Genomic DNA, 22613 nt, shown 5'->3' with positions numbered 1-22613 from the left:
TCATATATGCTCATGCTCATGCTCATGCTCAGTCTAGTAAATACTGGTGCTCTCATTATAACAATCAATAACGGCGCCCGAATGCAGGTCAATTTGGGGATGGGAGGGAAATCTAGACGCGTTACTAACTTTATGGAAGCCCAGGAGTCCTCTACACTACACTGGGAGTTTGGATACGGGAAAGGATTCGTTTTTTTAACAATCAGGATTTGATTTGAAATGAATAACTGACCATTTACCCGGATGACCGATATCGATAGTGCGGTTACTACGAAAATCGAACACTTATCCTTATTTCGTTTCTTGCCTCACAGCAACAAGCAACAGGTTCAACAAATCAAATACTACTAAGGCAGCGTCCATTTATTACGTAACGCTAAATTTGGAAATTTTTGACCCCGTCCCCTCGTCCGTAACGCTATTTGTATGAAAAAAAATTAAATTTTTGTATGAGCCGTAACGCTTGAGCCTACTCCCCCCTCCCCCTAGAGCGTTACGTAATTTGTGGCGGCGCCTAACGCACTTCTATTATTTTACACAACGCGAACCTGACTCACAAAGGAGCATGCAACAGATTTAACGGATCAAACACTACTCTTTAAATTATTTCACCGATCTTGGAAACAAGATCTCGACAAACGTAACCGAAATTTGGTAAACGTTTACCTAGATCTCGATAAAAGGTTTACCGAGATTATGTAAATATTTGCCGAGATATCAATTGATGGCGAATACGTTGCACGGATTTTTTTAACACTACCGTGCAAACAATTTTTCCATACATTTTTTTCCGCCAAAACCATTTTTATGAGTGAAACGTCAAGAAATGTTGTTACTTTTTTTGCACGGTTTTTGAAATTTTGAACTGAAAACTTTTTTGTACGGTACGCATCCCCCGTGCAAGAACAGAATCGGGTGTACTGAGGTCGATTCCAGAATTTGAGTGTGTACACTGGAAAAAATAATCGCAGTGCTACGAAAAAATTCGATCTGAATGCACAGAGTTGCACGGTTTCGGGTCATTTGGCCGAACGCTGTATGGCTGAATGCCGTTTGATCTAAACTGCAAACCAATAGTGAACTTCAACTAGTGTGCATTTGTAATGAATTTCCAAGCTGGTTTTCTAAGAACTTCTTCTGCTTATTCAAAATCATTATTAAAATACAAACAATTAGCGTTGTAGTGTTAGTTCAAGAAACAGTCACTGCTGGAATCCTAAATGTAAGCAATTATTTACTTCTCCGCTAGCGGTAATAGCTGCCAGCAGAGGTTTTTCGCATTGCGTTTGTGGTCAGCTTTTAACAGTAACTTAAACGATTTACGACTTGTTTTGAAATAACAGTATATGATCAAAAGAAGGAAAAATCTCTTACAAAAAATATTCAAGTGCGTGTAAAGTAAATAATCATTATAAGTATCAGCATAATAAGCATTGATGACCGTACAATTCGTATACTCTTAAAAATAATGAAAATTACGTGTGACGTAAACCTATTTACAATGAAATATTTTTCAACGCAAACTTAAATATGATTTAAACTTCTGTTCCTTCTGACGTATTAGAGAATTTCAATGTCCAATTACGTACTTTTACGTCATTATGAAAAACGAACATTTCCATTTTAAGTCCAGGTATTTCAAGCTTTATAAGCACAATGCAATCTTATTGATGAGTATATGAAAACGTAAATTCACATAACAGCCACTTTTCTGACTTCGACTTTTCTATTTTGGAAATGGTCACCCTAATCAAAAAATCCAAAAATACGTGTATCCTTATTTCGGACAATGAACAAAATATCAAATTTTCACAGAATTCGGTGACCCACTAGATCGGTTGTTCATGGAATGGCTGAATATATATTTCTTTTGGAACTAGTTCATAAATTTATCCACAATTTGTTCTATGCTTTTTCGAGGAATTCGTTCGAAATTATCTCCTTCAACGCTGACATGAATTGTTTTACGGTATGAATTTTTCAATGGTTCTTTAAGTAATTATCATAAGAACTGTGGCGTAAAAACACTTCAGAGCGCTTTTTAATTAATTTGCCAGTGCTTTCTTTAGAGTTTAGAGGATATTTCTTCAAATAGGGCTGGTCTTTAATTATGTTAGGCTATGTTGGCAGTTTCTTTCATCTCCTTCCCTCATAGGGAGACTCCCAACTAACAATTTTAGCGCTATAAGCCAAGATTATTTGCTTTGTGCTGTATAACAGTTGAATTGAAGCAGCGAACGCAGCAAAAAATGAAAGTTGTCAAAAATAGAACGATTAGCGTTAATACAGCTGTAACGCAAACGTTTTGCAGCTACAAATCTTAGCTGAATAAATTTCGTCAGTTATCGCTTTTGCTGCTTTCACTAAGCTGTAACTCAACACCGTAAAAGATAGCAACCTAATGATGTGGAAAAAAACTCGCCATCATCAATCCGGCTGCTTCTATACAATATGATTTGTTATACTGCTCAATATATATTTAAGAAGCACTTTGTCGTTAGTTATACAGCGAGCATACAGCAGTATGCTGTAAAACAACAACTTGTGGCGCATCTACTCAGCTTGTTGGATGTAAACATTGCGTTTGACGTTTCGCACCCTTTTACAGCCTGATGAAGTGGTGTAAGCGTGGCTATGGCATCTTTTACGATCATTATAAAATATTGTGTGAACCGTTTTCGATGTAGAGCAAAACGGTGTGTTTTCTTTGCCTTTCGATATAGACTGTGGTGGCAACAAGGACAGCGTCGAGACTTGTGGATGCAGAGATCGTGAGTTCGATTCCAAGCGGTGGCAGGTAACGTTGGGAACATTAAATTCAGATACTTATGATATGAATTCCGGAAGCTGTGAAACAGCTTGAAAATAATATTTAATCGATAATACAGCGAAGCTGTATAATAATTATTCAACATTTGCGAAATGGTTGAGAAAGCGCCTTCCTGTCATATAACTGTCGAAATAGAGCAATGATCGGTATGAATAAGAGCTGCCAACACAGCTTAAAAGTAGCTGACTAGATTCGCCAGATTTGTTGGTAAAAGGATCGCATAGAAGCTTTCGTTCGTATGTACAGCGCCTTTACTCAGCATAAAGCCGTATAAAGAGGGCCTAGAGAATGTTTACATTTGCACTAAATGTTAGTTGGGCTCTTTGCATTTAAATTAAAAATAATTTGTATGGCGCGTTGGTAATCTCCATAATCCATAACGTAATTAATGAACAGCCCCTGTATTCTTGCTAGAGTTTTTTTTCGGTTTTTTCTTCAATTTCAATACGGGCTCCACCGGAAAATTCTTCGAACATGCTTGAATGGATTCTTTTAGGGTTAAAGCACAGGTTTTGGCCAGCCAAAGAGAGAATGTCAATAAAAAATATATGGGAAGCCGTATTTATACTGAAACTATGTCAAATGCAAGCTTTCATTCCATATTATGTATTTAAAATATCGAAACTGAGCTAAAACCATTATTTTTTCGCTTTAAAAATCTCGTTGGTCAATATAGGCTACCAGAACCAGTTTCGGCCAGAGATTTAACCTCGGTTCCTGAATTGGCCAATCGCATTGATTTCTTACGAGATTGGCCAAATTAGGTGTATAAGAGTTAAAATCATAAGAAAAATGAATTGGTTTTGTCATATTTTGAATCAACTCAGACGAGTAAATGCATGTAGCTCTATCATGTGAATGTGATCTACTAAACACAAAAGGTTTCATGCTCATTGGCTATGTAAAACAGTGTATAACCCACTATTACTACAACTGGCGTATTGACAAAACCGGTGCTTCTACCCTAGGACTGTTTTATTTCAGACAGTACCACAAAACATTTCTCCAGATTCCAGGGACAATTCCTACAATCCCAACGAAGATATCTCCTGGTTGTTCCATGAATTTTCTAAAGATCTTTCCTTTAACTGTTTCTACATTTTATCCAGAGATTATTATAAGAATTTTCCAAGTTTCCCAAAAAGTGTATCATTAATGTTACCAGGACTCCCGCCTGGCGTGATGCCTATCGGCGAATACAGTTAAATAAAAAATAAAAATAATATTAATATGTAGAATAAAAAAACAAGTGTATTATAATAATTATTGAGTAAAAAATGCTAAGCAGTGAAAAATATATATTGCTCATATTGACGTTTACGTCAACTATGCGAATATGGACAGTTAAGTCAAGTCGTTCGGTTTACTGCTTCACGTAAGCAACGGTGCAGAATTCAGTTCACACGGTGCAATCTTAATTTTGAAAGATAATGACATCCCCATCAGCCTTTGTGCTGTTTTGAATTAAAATCTTTATGAATGTATTATTAGCGTTAATTCCAATAGTCATGAGAAATACATTTCTTCTAAAAGCTTGGCCTTTGGTCAAAAGGAGGAATAATCTCTTTTGAAAATATAATCAAATGTTTAGTGCAAATAATTTTTACATCAGTATAACTACAAAGAAATGCTGTTGATTAAAAGAAGTTAAAATTCTCAACCAAAATATAAGCGAAATTATTCCCAATTAGTATGAGCAATACGTTTCTCTTGAAAGAACAGCCTTTTTTTAAAGAAGGAAAAATCTACTATGAAAACATAAGCAAGTGTAAACTGCCATTGATTCAAAGAAAATAAGATCTCCAATTAATATACAAATGAAATGATTGCCAATAGCAAAGGAACCAGTAGAATAGCCTATGTTTGAATGAACGAACAATTTTGGAGAAATAATTAAAAATTACTCTAAACCTTAGCACACCGTTGGTAACCCAGAGATGAACCAATCACCAGCTTAGGGTCTTGACGTGATGTGTGGAGTTCACAACTTCGGCCTGAATTAACAAGTCGAGTTAATCATTCTCAAAAAAACATGACGTCCCATCCCATCACAGTTACTGGACCGCTCTTCTAAATGCTCTACACATCAGCATTGCAGCAATAGGATTATTTTTTTGTTAGTGATTCGGTCCAACGACCCGTTCGGTCAGTTGGCATTCAGCCAAATAGCGTTCAGCAAAACAGAATTCGACCAAATGGCTAGACACCGGGCATCTAATGCACTCATAATGCCAGAAAGAAGAAGATTCAGATTGGAAATGGCAGCTTGGGTGAAAAATAAACAACACAAATTTATGATTAACTTCTAGTTCACGATTTTTAGCGTTTTGTTACACATGACTATTCACTCTGTGAGCGATGTAAAATTGACATACGTCAATAATGGGACAGATGCACCTAGAACGACAGTTTACGCAATCGTGCGGAAGCATTTAAAAAATCTAGACGAAAATGTCAACTGATGCGTGAATATACCTCCCTGGAAACTTTGCTACGCCCTGAGAGCAAAATACCTTTTCAAATTTGTGTGCCGCAGGATTTTGCAGACATTTTCTAAATGGTTGGAAACAACAATCTGTGTTCCATATTTCCAATTCGTTTGTTCGGTTACATCAGTAAGCTTCTAGTGCCGTTCGTTACTTCCACGCAGTGCGTACCTTTCGGTAATACGAAGCTTCCGCAGGATTACTCGGATTCACCATCGAGATCTATACATGCTCATAAACTTGAAACATCCATTGTTCGTTCTCATTCCGGGTTGAAACAAAAAGCATCGCGATGCAACATTCTGCAAACTTCGCAGAAACGCTACATTGAAGGAGCGTGCATCAGAGGGAACAGATAACAATGGCATTTTAGTACCGAAAATGCTCTTTTCAAATTCTGGATTTGCAACAGAACATAATGATTTCCGCAGTTTTGATAATTGGGTAATTGCAAGAAAAGACATTTTACACCGTCTTCAGCCATGGGCTGCACAGACTGAACATAACTAGCATTAGACAACGGACACATGGAACGACCAGTGGACCAGTGAAGAATTTTTCGTTTGACGAAAAGTTTTCTCCGACTGGGGTGGGAATCGAACCCACACTCCGTAGCACAATACGCCTAAACGACTCACGCCGCTAACCGCATGGTTATGAAGCCCACCACCAGAAAAAGGAGATGCAAAGCATTTTTTTATTACTTCCTTAAAATTTCCAGTTCTACAGCGAATAAATCCGATGTGCAAGCTTTTCAAACTGTGTCTTCTTATCGCAAACACATATACTTGATTCCAGCTCACTTAACTTGGGGGCGGTCCATTAATTACGTAAGACAATTTTCGGGATTTTTCAACCCCCCCTCCCCCCATGGTAAGATTTTTTGCATGAAAATTAAAAATAAATTGTATGGCGCGGAAGAAATCTCATACAACCCCCCTCCCCCCATAAACCCTTACGTAATTAATGGATAGCCCCTTGCAGTGTCCATAAACTAGAAAATTATGCTTCTACAATTCGACGTCTGCAGTCTATGCAGCTTCCTGAACTTGTACATTATTTACATATCCTCCCGGTTTCGTAACCCTGATGAGAAAAAAAATCATTTCATACACAACTTCATCCGACTACACAGAGCCAACTTCAATGAAAACTTCTCTCTATTGCACCACGCACAAGTGCACAATCCATCCGGTTTCATGCATTTGACCAGGCATTACCCAGCACTAAAAAGCGATGGATCTGCCATCAAGAAATAATTTCCGGATAAACAGCAGACAACCCTTTCACCTATTCGTGCTTTGACGGAAATGCCTGTGTCATCCGCAAACACAGATTTTTGTCAATTTTTAGGTTATTCAGGTAAGTCAGCTATGAAAATATCATTCAATATTGGTTCCAGGATTTGGCTTTGAGGAATACCAGTTCAAAAGTCAGTCTGATTTGAAGTTTTGATATGCATGATTTGACATTTCTATGTACAGAAAAGCAAGAGCAGTTGAATAGCCTTCAGATTTGTTAGAACGAATCAAATTTGTTACACGTAAAAGTTGATGAGTGGTCGAATGTCCATGTCGGAATGCAAAAAATGAATTTTCGTTGTTGTGGACCATCGTTCTGTTCAAAGTTCACTCATGGTTACCCGTAGTATGATAATGTTTCAGAAGAGGATTAGAAATTACCTGCGACAACATTGGCATAGGAATTTTCTTCAACAATAAGAATTGAAAAGATTAGAACGGTTACCCGACGGAAGTAAATTAGCTTGTGGATGATTAAAATTTACCTGATTATTGGTATGATTCTTAAGCGAGCAATCGTTACCTGAAAAATGAGAATATATGGAGATTTTGTCTGGGGAATGCCGGCTACGAAAAACATAAACATTCATCTGTCTGGTACGAGCCTCAACAAATCGTTTGCGCAAAGGACAATCCCAAAAGTTAGACTTCTTGTTGCCTCCGCAATTTGCACACACACTTTTTGATATCCTCATCGTAATGAGCTTTGGTATGAGCATTCCCGTTTCTATTTGATTTACACAAAAATCAAAACGTTTGTTAATTTGAAGAGTACGCTCTCATCGTATTCTCAAAATCAGCAAAACAAAAATCTCTATTTTTATTGATGTTAATTTTGTTGAAGGAAATATTGCATTAGTAGAAGCTTCCTTCAGTGACTCCACTGTGCAAATCTTGAGATGCACTTCAATAAAAGCAACAGCGAACGCGTGCCGCAGTCATTGAACGTGTTGACACTGAACAATTGCAAGGCTTGCCTGCCGGTGCACTATGGAAATTTTTAAACATTGGCTGGACATAGAGTTTTGTTCCGGCGATAGTGTATGGTAATTTCATTCGAGGAATCTGCCTTCGTCTAGTCACATACCTACTATGTTTGCGTTAATGCGTGGCAATCTGAAGAGCGCGATGAGCGCTACTGATGATAATAATAGTGTGGATGATGCCTGTCGACTGAATCATCTATGCCATTAAAACGGAAATAGAATCTGTTATGCGTTTCAATTGGGATTTGATTGTCGAGCGGATGTTAAATATAAGCTGTTTGCCTTATTATTCAAATCCAGGAGTGTTTTCGCTTGAGTGGGTACATCGACACTTATGTAGAGCGAACCACGACAAGAAACGATGAAGCTTGATAGTGTAATGATAAAATCAAAGGAAGGAATGAAATTTATTTATATCTGAGAATTTCAGATCAATAGTATCAAGTCCAACTCTGAACGACTTTTAAAATCCACAATTTATCCATTACAATTCCTCTCATTTACACACAGCTTTGATAAAATAATGCATTTCTGCAACTTCAACTTTATAATTTTATGTCAGACCCGTGTGAATTATCATTAGTTTCCGACAATTAAGTGCACAGAAACATTTGAAAAATAATTCTCTCGTTGACATGGTAAATGTCAACATATCAAATTTCATTCTGTTTTTAACGAGACAATTCACTGTACGTTATTCGACAAAGAGAACTAACCCGTAGTTGCCTTTGCTGATTATTTATGTGCGATATTAGTGGACGTGAGCAGGTTTCATAGCAAAATGTTCATCGTTTGCATGCTATGAACGAAATGTCAAGTTCTCTACATCAGAACATTGCAAGATAGTTTTATATGGCCAGTGAGTGGCAATTAGAACAAAATGATATGATTGTGAGCGAGGACATTTTTGCCGGAACTGCAATAATCGTACAAGGTCTGAACAAAAGGTTCATGATTACTCGACTGATGTTTCGTCGAGAAGGAATCTACACGCTTACAGTGAAAATGAATATTGATAAGAAGCGGGTTGCAGTGGAGGATTATGTCCTTTGAAGGAAGCACCACACTAGACAACGGACTAGCATGCAACGCCCAGTGGCACAGTCGAAATGCGTTCCTGACGAAAAGTTTTCCGGACTGAAGCGGGAATCGAACCCACACTCCTTGACTCGATGCGGCTGGTAACACTAACCGCACGGCCATAAAGCCATGTGTATTGTAGTCTTCAAAGTATATATTGGTTAAATAATTTACGATTTCAGGATCAAACTGTATTACTTTAGCCTTTGGATTTGATTTCAATGTAACATGACCCTGAAAGCATAGTTACGGGAAATTCAACAACGAGCTTTGAGACCTTCAACAAGTAATGTTAGCCAAGAACTGCCTTCGACAACGTTATTTGTGTTAGATAGGCCCTTTGTTCAGTATTAGAAAACGGATGCGTTTTTCGTACGTCTGGCAAGTTTTTACTCGTGGAATATAAAAAAATGAAATTTTCAAACGTTTTGTTCCATTTCAATAGTGGTTTGACAAGAAATTCAAGAATTTACAGTTATTTTATATTCATTAATTATATTCTTATTCAAGCAACGTTGCTGCTCAGCTGCTCCAAAAACTTCCGTCAATTTGTGAGACCGACTTTTGGCTTGTGAACTAGCAGTGCAAATTAGTGTCGGTTTGGGCGTCCGGATACATACATAGATGACGGGACAATGCACCAATAGCCCAAGGCTACCAGAAACGCAGAATGCTGTCTTTGCTGACCACCGAAAAGCTACCGTTGATTGTCAAAACTCAACATGCAAGCATTGGAGAGTTGCACGATCGAGGAGTATACATGAAAACAACAAACGTTGGTACACAACTGAAATCTGGTGAGATCGTTTTGAATACTCAATATTATAATTTTTGGTCAAATTGCACACATCAATAATTCATGGAATGTATTGCGGGCAGTGATGCATTTTGAACTGAACGCGAGCCAAAAGTGAACTGAACGCGTTCCTTTATTGAACGAGAACGCAGTAAATATTGAACTTTCGTGCAAAATTTTGTCAATGCTCAAGAACGCCACGTTCACTTATAAATGCACACAGAAACCTAAAACACGAAAAAAATACATAAAACTATGTTAAATTCATATCATTCCAAATTGATGTTTCCTAGCATATTTTGTATGACTTTCGCATGGAAATGTGTCGTTATGAGCCTTGGGAACAATATTCTTTCCGCGTTCATTTTTCAGCTCTCATGGGTTCAATTTTTTGAACTGATCAATGTTCAAGCCTACTTGATCCCTCGATCAAATATTTGAATTGGAACGCAAACTGAACGCGTTCAAATGCAGCACTGATTGCGGGTTCCTAATTAGCGGGTAAGGGGCAAAATAAATTTTCATCTCGTTTCAGAGAGCGAGCCCAGGCGCTTAAACCAAGACTCTAGAGCCAGGACATGAGGAAGAAATGCCTATGTCCCATCCCAGGAAAACAACAATGGAGTGTGCATTAACTTTTTTAGCAACGCCACTCCCAAAGATTTGACCTATAACCCTGGATTGGAACGGTTGGTACGGTTGTCCCCGATTCTTCTTCCTTGAATTGAAAAATTATTGCCTATCAGTTTATTCATGCGGGAATAACCTAATCGTCATGATTTTTCAATTGCCTTCAACCCCAAAGACTGCACAGTGGATCTGGCCATTTTAATATTTGTATTATATCGCCGATATTATGCAAATGTTAATACTGACAAGAAAATACCTTAATTAATTAAGATATTTCCAGGATGCTTTTCAATATTGGCTGTGCAAGCGCTTAGATTAGATTAGATTAGATTGAATAGGCGCTTTGTTCAGTATTACAGTCGCCTCTCCACATCTCGATATCGAAGGGACCATCGAGGTAGGGAGAGATCGAGACATTGAACACATTTTTAATGAATACTAGATTGAAAATCACTCCATTTCTAGGAAAATTGAAAACAAACAGACGTCATTTCGTCTTTGCAAATTCTTTTGAATCCCTAAAATTGGGAATGAATATCGAGATAAGGAGGATATCGAGATATGGAGAGTAAAAATGTATGCAGAATGAAGGGACCGAACAAACCATCGACATAGGGAGAGATATCGAGATGTGGAAAGTCGACTGTAACTGAAATGTAGTTGACCAACATAGAAAATTTTTATTTTGAGCGAACTGGCGAAAATACGTTTTACCCAAGATTTTTAGCAATTGGAAGCATTCATCTGAAACTACAAAAAAAAAATCTGACTCTTCTCAGCCAACAAACAAAGTAAGTTATTTTCACACATCTCGAAAATTCTTCTTTTTGGTCATTTCAGCTTATTTTTTCTTAAATTTTAAACATTGTATTTTACATCTTTTTTTTATAAAACAAAAGAAGAAATCATCCCAGGAGCAGATTTTTCAGCATGTGTTTAAATTAAAAAAAACCTGATGTATTGGTCCAGAAGAACTTACTTTTGTGAAAATCATCAGGGCTGTAGCGTGGCCTCATGGCACCCCTATATCATAATAAATTCATAGATTTATTTTTAATTCTGGGGCGACATTTGTTCTATCAAAGCAATCAAAAATACAATGAAAGAAGTAAAATATTAACTCAAGTTTAGAGCATATTTGGTCGGTGTTAAGTCAGAGGGGACCAAGTACAAAACATGGAAAAAGTGAATTATTCGTTCATTAGATGCGAAATTACCTTACCTCCATTTCACTTTGATCAGATTTGATGAATGTTGTAAACTACGAGAGATATGTAACAAATTTTCTTTGAATGAACAATAAAAATCCATAAAAATATGCAGTCAGAGTGGACCAAGTGCTTATTACCATGACAGCGAAAATGTTCAGCGCCCTGATGAATGCGAGGAAATAGAAGACATTTCAATGGATTTGTCAATTTTTTCCACGTCGTATGATTCTTCTACTCATCCATCAATATTAATTCATAAATAATTATTAATTTTATTCATATTCTCAAAATATGAAAAATGTTACTTGGTCCACTCTGACTTAACGCCGACCATTTAATCATATGAACCCACTACCCTCAATTTGGCCCTGCTGAACAGCTACGAGCTCATCGCTATAGGGGATCCTTGGAAGTGACCATATTTATTATTATTTTTTCACAAAACATTTCCTTTCTTAGGTATAGGTTGTGCCAAAAAAAAAATCACTTTGTAACAGCGGTTATTCACGTCATAGCTGCAAGCATTTTATCGAAAAGTTTCCTTCTCAAATAAATAGGCTGTTCATTGTTTTGAAAGCAAGAGATCTTTAAAGCTTTTGTTGAAATAATTCTCTCATAATTTTAATCCAAAATTTTCCCTATTTTCATTTTCTTGTCAGGTCAGAACAGTCAGGTCTCTTATGGCACTACTCATCACTTTTGTATCAGCATATTTTCTGCATTGGCTTGAATCAAACACAGCTATTTTTTTTGATTATCTTATTGAAATTCAGCTGAATGATATCACAAACTAATGGAAGTTTTTACTTTAGCGACAATCAAAGGCCGCTTCGTTTCTTTTCTTTAAGCGGTTTCTATAGAAAAATACTTGCAGCGATAATATCATGGTGATCATCCATTGCCATTGTTTAAAAAACAAAATCTTTAGGAATACCCTGTGCCGGTAAACCAACATCTAAGGAATTATAGGCGAAGGAAATGGGTAGCAGCGTTCAAAAGAATATACATAGTAATTTTCATGTATTATGGCTTTCATAATAAATTCACCCTTCTTTTCGAAATAGGCTGTTCCTTCTCTGACAAAGCCAAACGAAACTTAGTATGTAACAATTGCTTACTCGATAGCTTGCTCTATGTTTTGTTTTTTATATTTGACTTGAAAAATACGGTGTTAAGCCAAAGTCTTTTAATGCTCATAAGGAAGAGTACAATTATCCCCATACCTTTTAACCAGAATTAATCTCAAAATGTTATGCATTAGGGGTAAGTTGCATAGAGAGATCAAAGGATATTTATTTAGCACAGTTTTATCCAAAATATTCTCAATAATTTTCGTTTTTAAAAAGTTATATAAAATAAAACCATACATTTTATCTTCATTCTATTAAAAATATACTTCAATGATTTCAAAAGCAAAGAATCCAGGCCTGACCAAACTTTTTGAAACATGTGTAATGGTCTTAAATGGTCTTAAATGTGGGCTTCGGAGCCGTGCGATTAGTGTCACCAGGCATTTAGCCGCATCGTGCTAGGGAGTGTAGATTCGATTCTCGCCTCAGGCCGGTAAACTTTTCGTGAGGAATGTTTTCCGATTGTGCCACTGGGCGTTGCATGCTAGTCCGTTGTCTAGTGTGGTGCTTCCTTCAAAGGGCAGAAATGCCCACTGGAAGCGTTAACGTGTCAGTGTCTTTAAAAAAAAAAGAAAAAAGAAAAAAAATAGTTCTCCATCAAATCTGTGCTCACCAGTCGTTTTCAATAGCTAAAAGGCAAAATTTAAAAAAAAAAACGTAGGGCCCGTTTTGAAGTTACGCCCTTTTAATTGTATAAGTCAACTAATTCAAAGCAAATCTGAGATATTTAACGGCTAGGGTTTGTTGGTTTGTTTAGTTATTTGTAACCGCTTGGTGGAGTTTTGAATGACAAAATAAACGAAATACGGAGTTACGTCCTTTTTCATGTGTAACAATTGAAAACATTAATTTTAAATAGAATAATTAGGCACTCAAATACCGTTGAACATGTTCACATGTTTTCAATGCAATGTCTTACATGCAACAAAAGACTTTTACTATAAACTGGTTTTTCATTGGCTCAAGTGCTTTAAGGCATTACGGAGCTAATTTCATCATGTAACCAAAATAGTTCTTATAGCACAGCATTCTGATTAGGTTGATGAACCCATGTACTCACGATACAGGTTATTTTACATGCAAAGTATACGTCAAGGATTACTTAACGAGTTGAGCTTTCGATTATGAGTGCATGGAATAAAATAAAATTAACGACGTAGAAACCAGCAATATAAAATGGAAGAAAATAATGCAAAACTTGAAACATTCGTTTTTTTTTGTTTATTAGAATTCAAAATCGTAGCATTTAAAGATCTTAATTTTAAATTTCTGTCTTTGTCAGTTTGATAAACTCTGTGTAGCTTCCAGAGTATGATGTTTTTTCGTTTGTGGAGGGTCATAGCAGCTGGTGTGTCTTTACTTTACAAGCACAGTTCGCGATCGAAAAAAAAGTTTACATATAAATCTTCAGTTTGTGTAGGATTCAAACCATATTATGGTAGGTAGCTCAGCAGGTAATCAACAGGGCCACAAAACAATTAACGATTCTACGGTAACCGAAACTGGAATTTACGTTCAATCCATGAATATCTCTGTTTTCATTATATTTAATATATATCTTTTTGAAGTGATACCCATTCACTTTGAATTCCATTACCCCGAATTCACTAGTTAGCTTGATAATGAGTAAATTGATTTATATAATTCTTTCACTTTTGTATTTAGGACTCTTATGTATTCCAAATGATAAATTGTAGAGTTATGCAAAATCTAAATGTAGTAATGAATGCTACAAATGATCACAACAATATTGACAGTGGTCTAGAGTTCTATAGTTTGGCCAATAGTCAATTACTCAGCGATTGAAGTTTAAGAAGGATAGTACAAAAATAGCCGGAACAGCCGAAAGGGTAACAAGTTGGGCTAAAAAAAAATCTGTTAAATTTCAAATAAATCTGTGTTTGTGGCATCACTGCGTGTTCACAGTCTGATTCCAGAAAGAAGAATGAGCAAAGATGCAGAAACCATTGCACATTGGCCCCAAAGCCATATCTAGGAAGTCAAAAATGATTGCGTCTAAACCAGGCCTGCCCAACCTTTTTGAACTGCGGGCAAAATCGCCGAAATAATTTTGTGTCGCGGGCCACATTTTTAAACGCACAAATATTTCCATAAAGGTTGACAAAAATCAGTGAATAAAGTACATATCATTTGAAAAAATCGAAAAAAAAGATAATTGCTCCTAAGTATTCTTGTGGACATTGTGAGAGTCCCTTTCAAAATTATATAATAATCTAGTCCAGAATATTAAGAAGAATCTACCCGAGAAATGCTGGATCCTGTGGTGAGAATAATGCCGAGGATTATAAAAATCGTACTCCGAATCCTGAATCCAACCTAATTTTTTTTAATATGAGCCGGAGTGTGCTAAAATTCTGATCAAGCTTTCGCGAAATTGATGCTCCTTCAGAATCTCACTACTCAATAATTATTTTGAACTGGTACCTAGAAATCTTTGAAAATGCTAACAAGTATTTCAAAACCTCATATTTTTATTATAAATTCGTTTTGGGTTCTGGCAAAATTTTACATAGCGTTATGTTGCAATCTTGCCCAGGATTTTAGAGAATTGTGTATTGAATTCGTTGAAAATCTTGAATATGGAATCCTGGTAAAAATTCTTTGAGAATCTTGTCAATGCTATTCAAGATTTTGTAAAAAGCCTTCCTTATAATCCTGTCAAGGATTCTGCGTGAATTACGTCCAGATGTTGATAAATTTTATTTCCAAGATTCTGTGAGAATATGGCATTATGATTCAGTGAAATTATGTATGAAACTTCAGCCTTTTGTCATCAAGTTTTGTTCAGGCTGCATTTTTTGAATGTCGATGGAGTTCATGGAAGAAACATTATTGAAACTTTCAAAATTAAGATTCAGAATTTGAATCATTCATAAATACCTAAGAAGGTTAAAAAACAAAACAAATTAAATAATAACTATGGTGAAATGTTCTAACTTCGGGTAGGTAAAATATTTAACGAGCCAAATATGAGAAGAATCTTCGAAACTTCCGCGGGCCGCACAAAATGAGGTCGCGGGCCGGATGCGGCCCGTGGGCCGTACTTTGGGCAGCTCTGGCCTAAATCGTCAATTTTGGATATATGGTATCTTCGGCAAAGTTCCTCCATATTTTCCAGACATATTTTTTAGTGATGTGAAATTAGGGTGGCCCGCATGGTTTACCAGATCAGCATATAAACTTTTTTGCTGACGCATTTAGGTCTACACAATGTTCTATTTGTATCTCTTATGATTCGCGAGTTACCGTTTTGACTCATATTCCAAACACTTAAGACCAACAGACCAACTTCAAATGCACCTGATGGGCATAAATTAGCTGATATTTTAGAAAATTTTAGTTTCTTTGCAATGTCTTACTGTTAGCTGTTGGGTGTACTGATTAAAATATTGATTTGAACTTGTTCAGCATTATTTTTACCTAAAAATGTGGAACAATATTTTGATTCAAATGCCGAACACTGTGTTCATTCTGTCTCATATTCCGAACAGCTTGATTCAAATTCTGAACAGCACAAATAAATCGTATTCAAATGAATAATTCCGCAAATGAATTTATCTGAGCTAGTTGTACTGGTCTCAAACTAGAGAATCATTACTACTTCCGAGGTATTAAATAGATTAGAGGATGATTAAATTGAACTGTAATTGTCTGCCATTGCCGAGTGTTCGGAATATGAGTCTGTTTGGAGTTTGAGACAAAACGGTTCGATTTTTTTAAACGATCAGTTTTTTCTTGATAACTTTCTATACGATTATTTCTCGTAAAAACTTTTTTTCCTCACGCCATTATTAAATCTGCTTGAGTAAATAATTTTCCTTCTTTTAAAACCTAAGATTTTGCTTACTCGATGGCAGAGCTGTTAGCGGTCACAACCTGACCAATTTTCAATATCAATTCGATATCGCCATTTGTTTTTTTTTTGCAATCAATTTAGTATCAATTTATAATAATACAAATACTGAATCAAAATGTACAATACATATAAAGAATTCCATAAAGAGGCCAGGCTATCTATATTTACTCTTTTTAAGCCTACTCGGTAAGGAAACGAGAGAAACTAGTGGTCGGTATAGGCCCGGATTTTAAGGGAGCAAAGGGTGTAAACGCCCCAAAATTCAAAAAAGTCATACTGTTATATCTGATAAAATATGTGAACTAATAGCTTGATATATATTTGAAGCAGTATCTCGAGAAATACCTGAAGATTAAAACAATTTGCATAAGTTTCTAGAAATGTATTTGACAGTATGAGCCTTCAGATGAGATTCAGGTGGGATTTCCATGGGATCATGGAATATATCACGTATGCAGGATTTCTAATCTATGTAGCCTCATAAAATTTGTGTTGATTAGTAATGAACAAGCTAAAATCAACACCAGCACATGACATGAATTTGATGAAAATAATATTCAACGGGATTACCTACGTGACGATATCCACGTCAATAATTTCTAAATTGAAAGAGTGCCTAAGAAACAACATTTTGAAACCGTGTCGATTCACTCTGTGAACGGTCACTGCCCTCATAAAGATAACTATTATAACGAATCAGACGCGACTGTAAACAATTGAAAGTTTGGATAAACTACATCCCATACTGATTAGATGCCGCATGTCACGTCGTGAAAGATTTTCAGATAGTAAATGATCTCGAGAGATAGAATACGAACTATTAGGACATTTCGTCATGGTAGTAGATAATTTGCCCTTTTAAATCCCCTGGAAGTTAAATTGCAGACTCGAATCCTTCTTTGTTAACATGTAACCCGAAAAACTTTTACTTACCTTAAAAATAATACTGCGTAACAGTGACCCGGGCCTCACTTCAAATGTGACTCCTAATACTCTCCAGGCGAAGCTCCAGCCGTATGTTCTGACTTCCCCGTTGATCGTCACTACTACTACTACTACGGCTACTTAAAAAACTATCGCAAAACTTGATGCGGCGTCTGCGGTACGAGTGGGTCAAATGCAGCGGAAGGCCTGTAGCTTTTCTCATAACTTTGGCACCTCGCGGAACCTTTTCCAGTTTGAAAGATCTGGCCAACTTCAGCTTGACTATTGTCTTTGTGCACCACCCGGCGGAACTTGTATCACTTTCGTTCTCACTACTAAGCACAACCAATGGCGAGTGCTATCCTCCCATGCCACTGCGGCTCATGATCGACGAGAAATTACTAACTAAATTGATTCGAAGATTGATGAATTCGATTTGTGTGGGTTCGTTTGAAAAACTAAGAAATCGGTATCGCTGAACTCCGCGTCAGATGTCTTGTTCTTTCGATTATCTCTTAGTATTCCGGGTACTTCCAATCGTAAAGTAGATTAACGAGAAAACTTCGATTTCCGTCACTTATCAGAACTACGCTCGAGATGAACTCAGAACACTGACTACTGATCTGCTCTCTCGGCAGGCTCTTATTTATACACTTGAACGATAGTGAACGCAACAACGGCGACAGTTGACGGGACTATCTGACGATGACTCTTCAGCTTCTCTCTCAAGTGTTCATTGCGGCTTGTAATCACCGTTCTTGGTGGTTGTTTCCATGTTAGTAGATGGACGCAATACCATTTACCGTTCCTTTCTAGAAGAGGTCGGGACGCATGTCTTCTGCGACACAATCACCTACTCTTCCACAATGAACGTGGAGATAAGCATCCGTGCAGCAGCCGACGTTTCCTCCGATGAATCTAGGTAAAGACCGGTTATCGAACAGCTACCAACAACGTACGTTACCCATCTTGCTGTGTTAGTTATCGGCAAAGGGGCTTAGGTGCTTTCTCCGCTTTTTTCTGTTTACAATCAAAAGACGTAAACAACATTATTCCGGAACATCTGCTGGCCTCCATCGAGAATAGAGGATTATTATAAATTATATCTGGACCGTATCAGGTTCCTGGATGCAGCTGTGGTGCAGTTTTTGCAAGTCTGTCACACTCCCACAAAATCCATCTTCGCCTTATCAGTGGAAGCGTGACGAAGATTTTAATCTCATACCATTTATTGTCGCCCAGATAAGAAGATCATACAGCAACTGGATCTGTGGGCCGAGAAGAACGTGTAGGATTTCTGATTTGATTTATTTGTGGTCTCATTTTATTTTTAATTATTCGCACAACAATACTGATAACAAGTATGTGACATCCGCGACCTGCGCGAAAGAGTAAATCTAATGACATACAATAAAAGACGCAGAGATGCTGACTTTACATCGCTGGGGATTTTGTAAGCGAAGAATGTTCCAGAAGCAGCATATGAGCCGACAATGTCTTCTTTGTAAAGGATTCGGGCTGACGCAAAAATGTGTTACGGGGTCGGCCGTTGATTACGTAAAAGGTTATGCGGGAGGATTTTTTGCGCGCCGTACATTTTCATACAAAAAAAACCTACTAGGGTTCTTCTTCTTTTTGGCATTAACGTCCTCACTGGGACAGAGCCTGCTTCTCAGCTTAGTGTTCTTATGAGCACTTCCACAGTTATTAACTGAGAGCTTTCTTTGCCCAAGTTGCCATTTTCGCATTCGTTTATCGTGTGGTAGGTTCGATGATACTCTATGCCCAGGGAAGTCAAAGAAATTTCCATTACGAAGAGATCCTATACCGACCGGGAATCGAATCCGGACACCTTCAGCATGGCATTGCTTTGAAGCCACGGATTCTAACCACTCGGCTAATGGAGGCCCTTGGACTTTGATTATAGGGTTAGAAAAGCGCTAAAATTTCGTAATTAATGGACAGCCCTTTTCTCCAAGTTGGTCAAAACGTAAAACATCTCATGCACACAACTGTCAAAACGATTAACAATTGCATTTTCGTCAACCAGTTTCGGACTTAGAGAAGAAAACGTGTCTTGTCTCACGTCTCGCATCGTGTGATCAACACCCGCACTGCGCACCGGCGCTGAAAAATTTAGGCACAGCAAGAACGACAAAGCGATAGGCTTTGATTTGAATTGAAGCACAAAGCTTCAGCAGAAATCGTCGAAATCCGATTCAACATTGACTTGACAAGTAAGCTGTGCATCAAATCGCACTTGAAGCCGTGTCATGTTGCAGTGCACTGCACATTATGTTTAAAATGTTTGGCCTGATTTCTTACTTAAAGGTGTTATGAAACGGGCGGGTTTCAACATGCGGGCACAATCTTCAATAAATTCAGTCAGTTCATCTGTTTCGCTGATGACGTGGACAACACCGGAAGAACGTTCCAGGTGATTGCTGAGCAGTATACTAAGCTGAAACGGGAAGCAGAAAGAGTGTGATTGCAAGTAAATACGTCGAAGACGAAATATCTGCTGGCTGGAGGAACCAAGCGTGATAGAGCTCGTATTGACAGACGTGTGATGACCGATGGAGATGAGCTCGAGGTGGTGAATGTATGTGTCTACCTCGGATCATTGGTACTGACGGATAGCAACTGCAGCAGAGTAATTCATAGACGTATTATTGCCGGAAGTTGTGCATACTACGGACTCCACAAGACCTTGCGGTCTGGTAAACCTCACCTTCGTACTAAGTACCATGTACAAGACGCTGATAAGACCGGTAGTCCTCAACGGGCATTAGACGTGGACAATGTTCGTAGAGGAGCTGCAAGCTCTAGTTGTTTCGTAACGACGTGTCCTTAGGGCGATCTTTGGCGGAGTATGTGGGAACGGCGTATTGAGGAGAAGAATGAAGCTTGCGCATCTCTAGGGTGAACCCAGTATCCAGTAAGTCGCCAAGGCTGGGGGAACGATGGGCGGGCACGTTGTGAGAATTCCGGACAATAATCCTGCGAAAATGATGTTCATTTTGAATCCGGCCGGTACAAGACAAAGGAGCCACAACGAACTAGGTGTTTGGACCAAGTGGAGCAAGATCTTGGAAGTGTGGGAAGATCAAGAAACTGAAGGCAAGCAGCCATGGACCGAGTTTGTTTGCGTAACATTGTGGCGCAGGTCATGTCTTGAAGGACCTAGAGCTATCAAAAGTAAAAGTTATTTCCTTACTTGATAGTTGATGAGACACAATTCGCTACGATGAATCTACGTCGAATAAATAATTCTTCTCCACTCGCCTTTAATACTAAATGTCCTTAAATGCTCCTCAACTGTAAAATGCCTACATGTTCGTGGTCTTCCAAGAATTTGGCGGCTTAATCCGAGTTCTTTATTAGTCCAATCAACAAAGATATCATTCAAAGATGAAATCAAGAATTTGCCGAGAATCATACAAGCAAATCTCCATGAATATAAAAATAAAGACTGAAATCAACAAGGATATTACCAGGCATGTCTTGGAGCGTCAAGAAGGATTCTTCTTTGATTTTAGCGAAGTCTACAAATAGTTTCTGACGAAAAAATGCCTAGAAAACCATCATTAGTCTGCTACGGAACTCCTCAAGATATTTTCCTTATATCTCATTTGAGTTGCGGCAGATATCTTGCCGCAAATCTTAAAAAAAAACGTGAAACTTTCTATCGATCACACGACTGCAACGGCTCTCATTCATGAACAAGTGGAGTGAAGCCAAAAATTTCGTGCTGGAGGTGATGATTTGACAGCTCATCTCAAAACGTTGCATTCACCCCTCTACCGGCAGCTTCGTTTTTTACCGCAATAAAAATATTCAAACCTCGATAACTTTTTTGTTTATCAATATTGCAAAAGTTCACAAAAAATTCTTCTAGTTTTAGAATCTGTGTCAATACTCCGAGATCCTGAGACATTCTGAAATTCCTTGGGGGACCGACGCGTAGCTCTTACTCACGTAAATATCTCAGCTTCAGAATTTTTATCATATTCGGATATTCACTCTTCGGAACAATACATTAACGAGAGTATGTTGTGGAAAAATGAAGCATTCGGTGCAGCCGTCTTTGAGTGATGAGCATTCATGTGCTTGGTACCACGCTGGTCAAATAAAGATCTTGAAGACTTCAAAAAACATCATATCCTAATTTTCAGATATCTCTTAGAATACTTAATTGATTTGTATGATTTTTTCAGGGTAGCTTCTTATCATCTAGGTTTGTAAAGCATTTTTTTTTTTTTTGATAAATTGACGTGAACCAAAATGGCCGCCAAAGATATTTTATATGGAGAATGTCGGTCCCCCAAGGAACATCGGAATATCTTCATTACCAGATAACCAATGACAAATATCGAGCTTTTAGAACTTGAGAAAAAATGGCGCAAAAATATCGAGAAATAAAAAAGTTATCAAGGTTTGAATATTTTTATTGCGGTACAAAATTAAGCTGCCAGTTGAGGCACTAAACACACGCGTTTTGTAGACGACATTAATGAGATATTAACATTTCACTTATTATTCTGGAGAATAGTTTGCACTTGACTCCTTAGCTTGCCCTGGTTGCAAGTTTATTCCACTCTCCCAACTATTTTAGCGTTAAAATCAACGTTGATTGTGCGTATGATATTTTGCTCATGCGTATACCGCTTACGCGCGGGGTTTCCTGTGCACAGACCTTATATTTGTTTACTCAGCTCCGCGCACAAAGTGGCTAGCTTCAAGAACTAGTGCTTTGTTTGGGGGATCGCTAACGATCCGTGATAATAAAAATCAAAATATCACTAAGGATTCAGTCATATATTTTCAAAAACCGTCAAACTCTTTCCTGCACATTACGAAGAAGCAGGAATATGAAGAGTACTGTAGCAATCATTTATCACCTCTACTTTCACACCTTATCACACGATCATCAAAATCCAGGCTTCCGAATGCTCACTCACTCTCACGATAATGGATTTATCCCTCACAGCAATTTTCAGCGACAAGCTGCCTTGCGATTTTATCCGCCCGTAAAACAAAGCGAAAAAAGGTAATTGCGCATTTCCGCAGCTGTGAGACATTTGTTTTCTCTTTCTCCGATCCATGGAGAACTTTTCCTGTATCCAACGCCACGAGCAGCAGTTGCTTTTATTCACCAAATTAACCACTCCTTTCGTCAAGTTGGTGTGGTAGCATGATTGGCGTGCACGCATCGCGGTTGTTTTTAGTAATGCTTTAGGTTCAAATCCCGTCGCCGGCACTAGTTTTTGTTCATCCACTTAGTGATAATTCTCGGGAGCAGTTGGTGAGCGAAAATATGATGGAGTGAAAAATAAATACCTTCGTGCTGTGCGTACACGAA

At 37.7% G+C, this 22613-nt stretch overlaps 1 protein-coding gene across 1 annotated transcript in view; it reads right to left on the bottom strand.

Annotated features, from left to right (window-relative positions):
- The window catches only part of LOC5574915 (proton-associated sugar transporter A), a 50101-nt gene extending 32212 nt beyond the window's left edge, over positions 1 to 17889 (bottom strand). Inside the window, exon 1 of the mRNA XM_001661670.2 lies at positions 17261 to 17889. The gene's annotated coding sequence lies outside the window, so the exon portion shown is untranslated. The remainder of the gene's footprint in view (positions 1 to 17260) is intronic.
- Between the last annotated feature and the right edge of the window lie 4724 nt (positions 17890 to 22613).

Source organism: Aedes aegypti, chromosome 3, assembly GCF_002204515.2.
Source record: "Aedes aegypti strain LVP_AGWG chromosome 3, AaegL5.0 Primary Assembly, whole genome shotgun sequence".
In the NCBI taxonomy this organism is placed as follows: domain Eukaryota; kingdom Metazoa; phylum Arthropoda; class Insecta; order Diptera; family Culicidae; genus Aedes; species Aedes aegypti.
The sequence above is the reverse complement of the archived record's forward strand: the minus strand, read 5'-3'. Positions and strand labels throughout refer to the sequence as shown.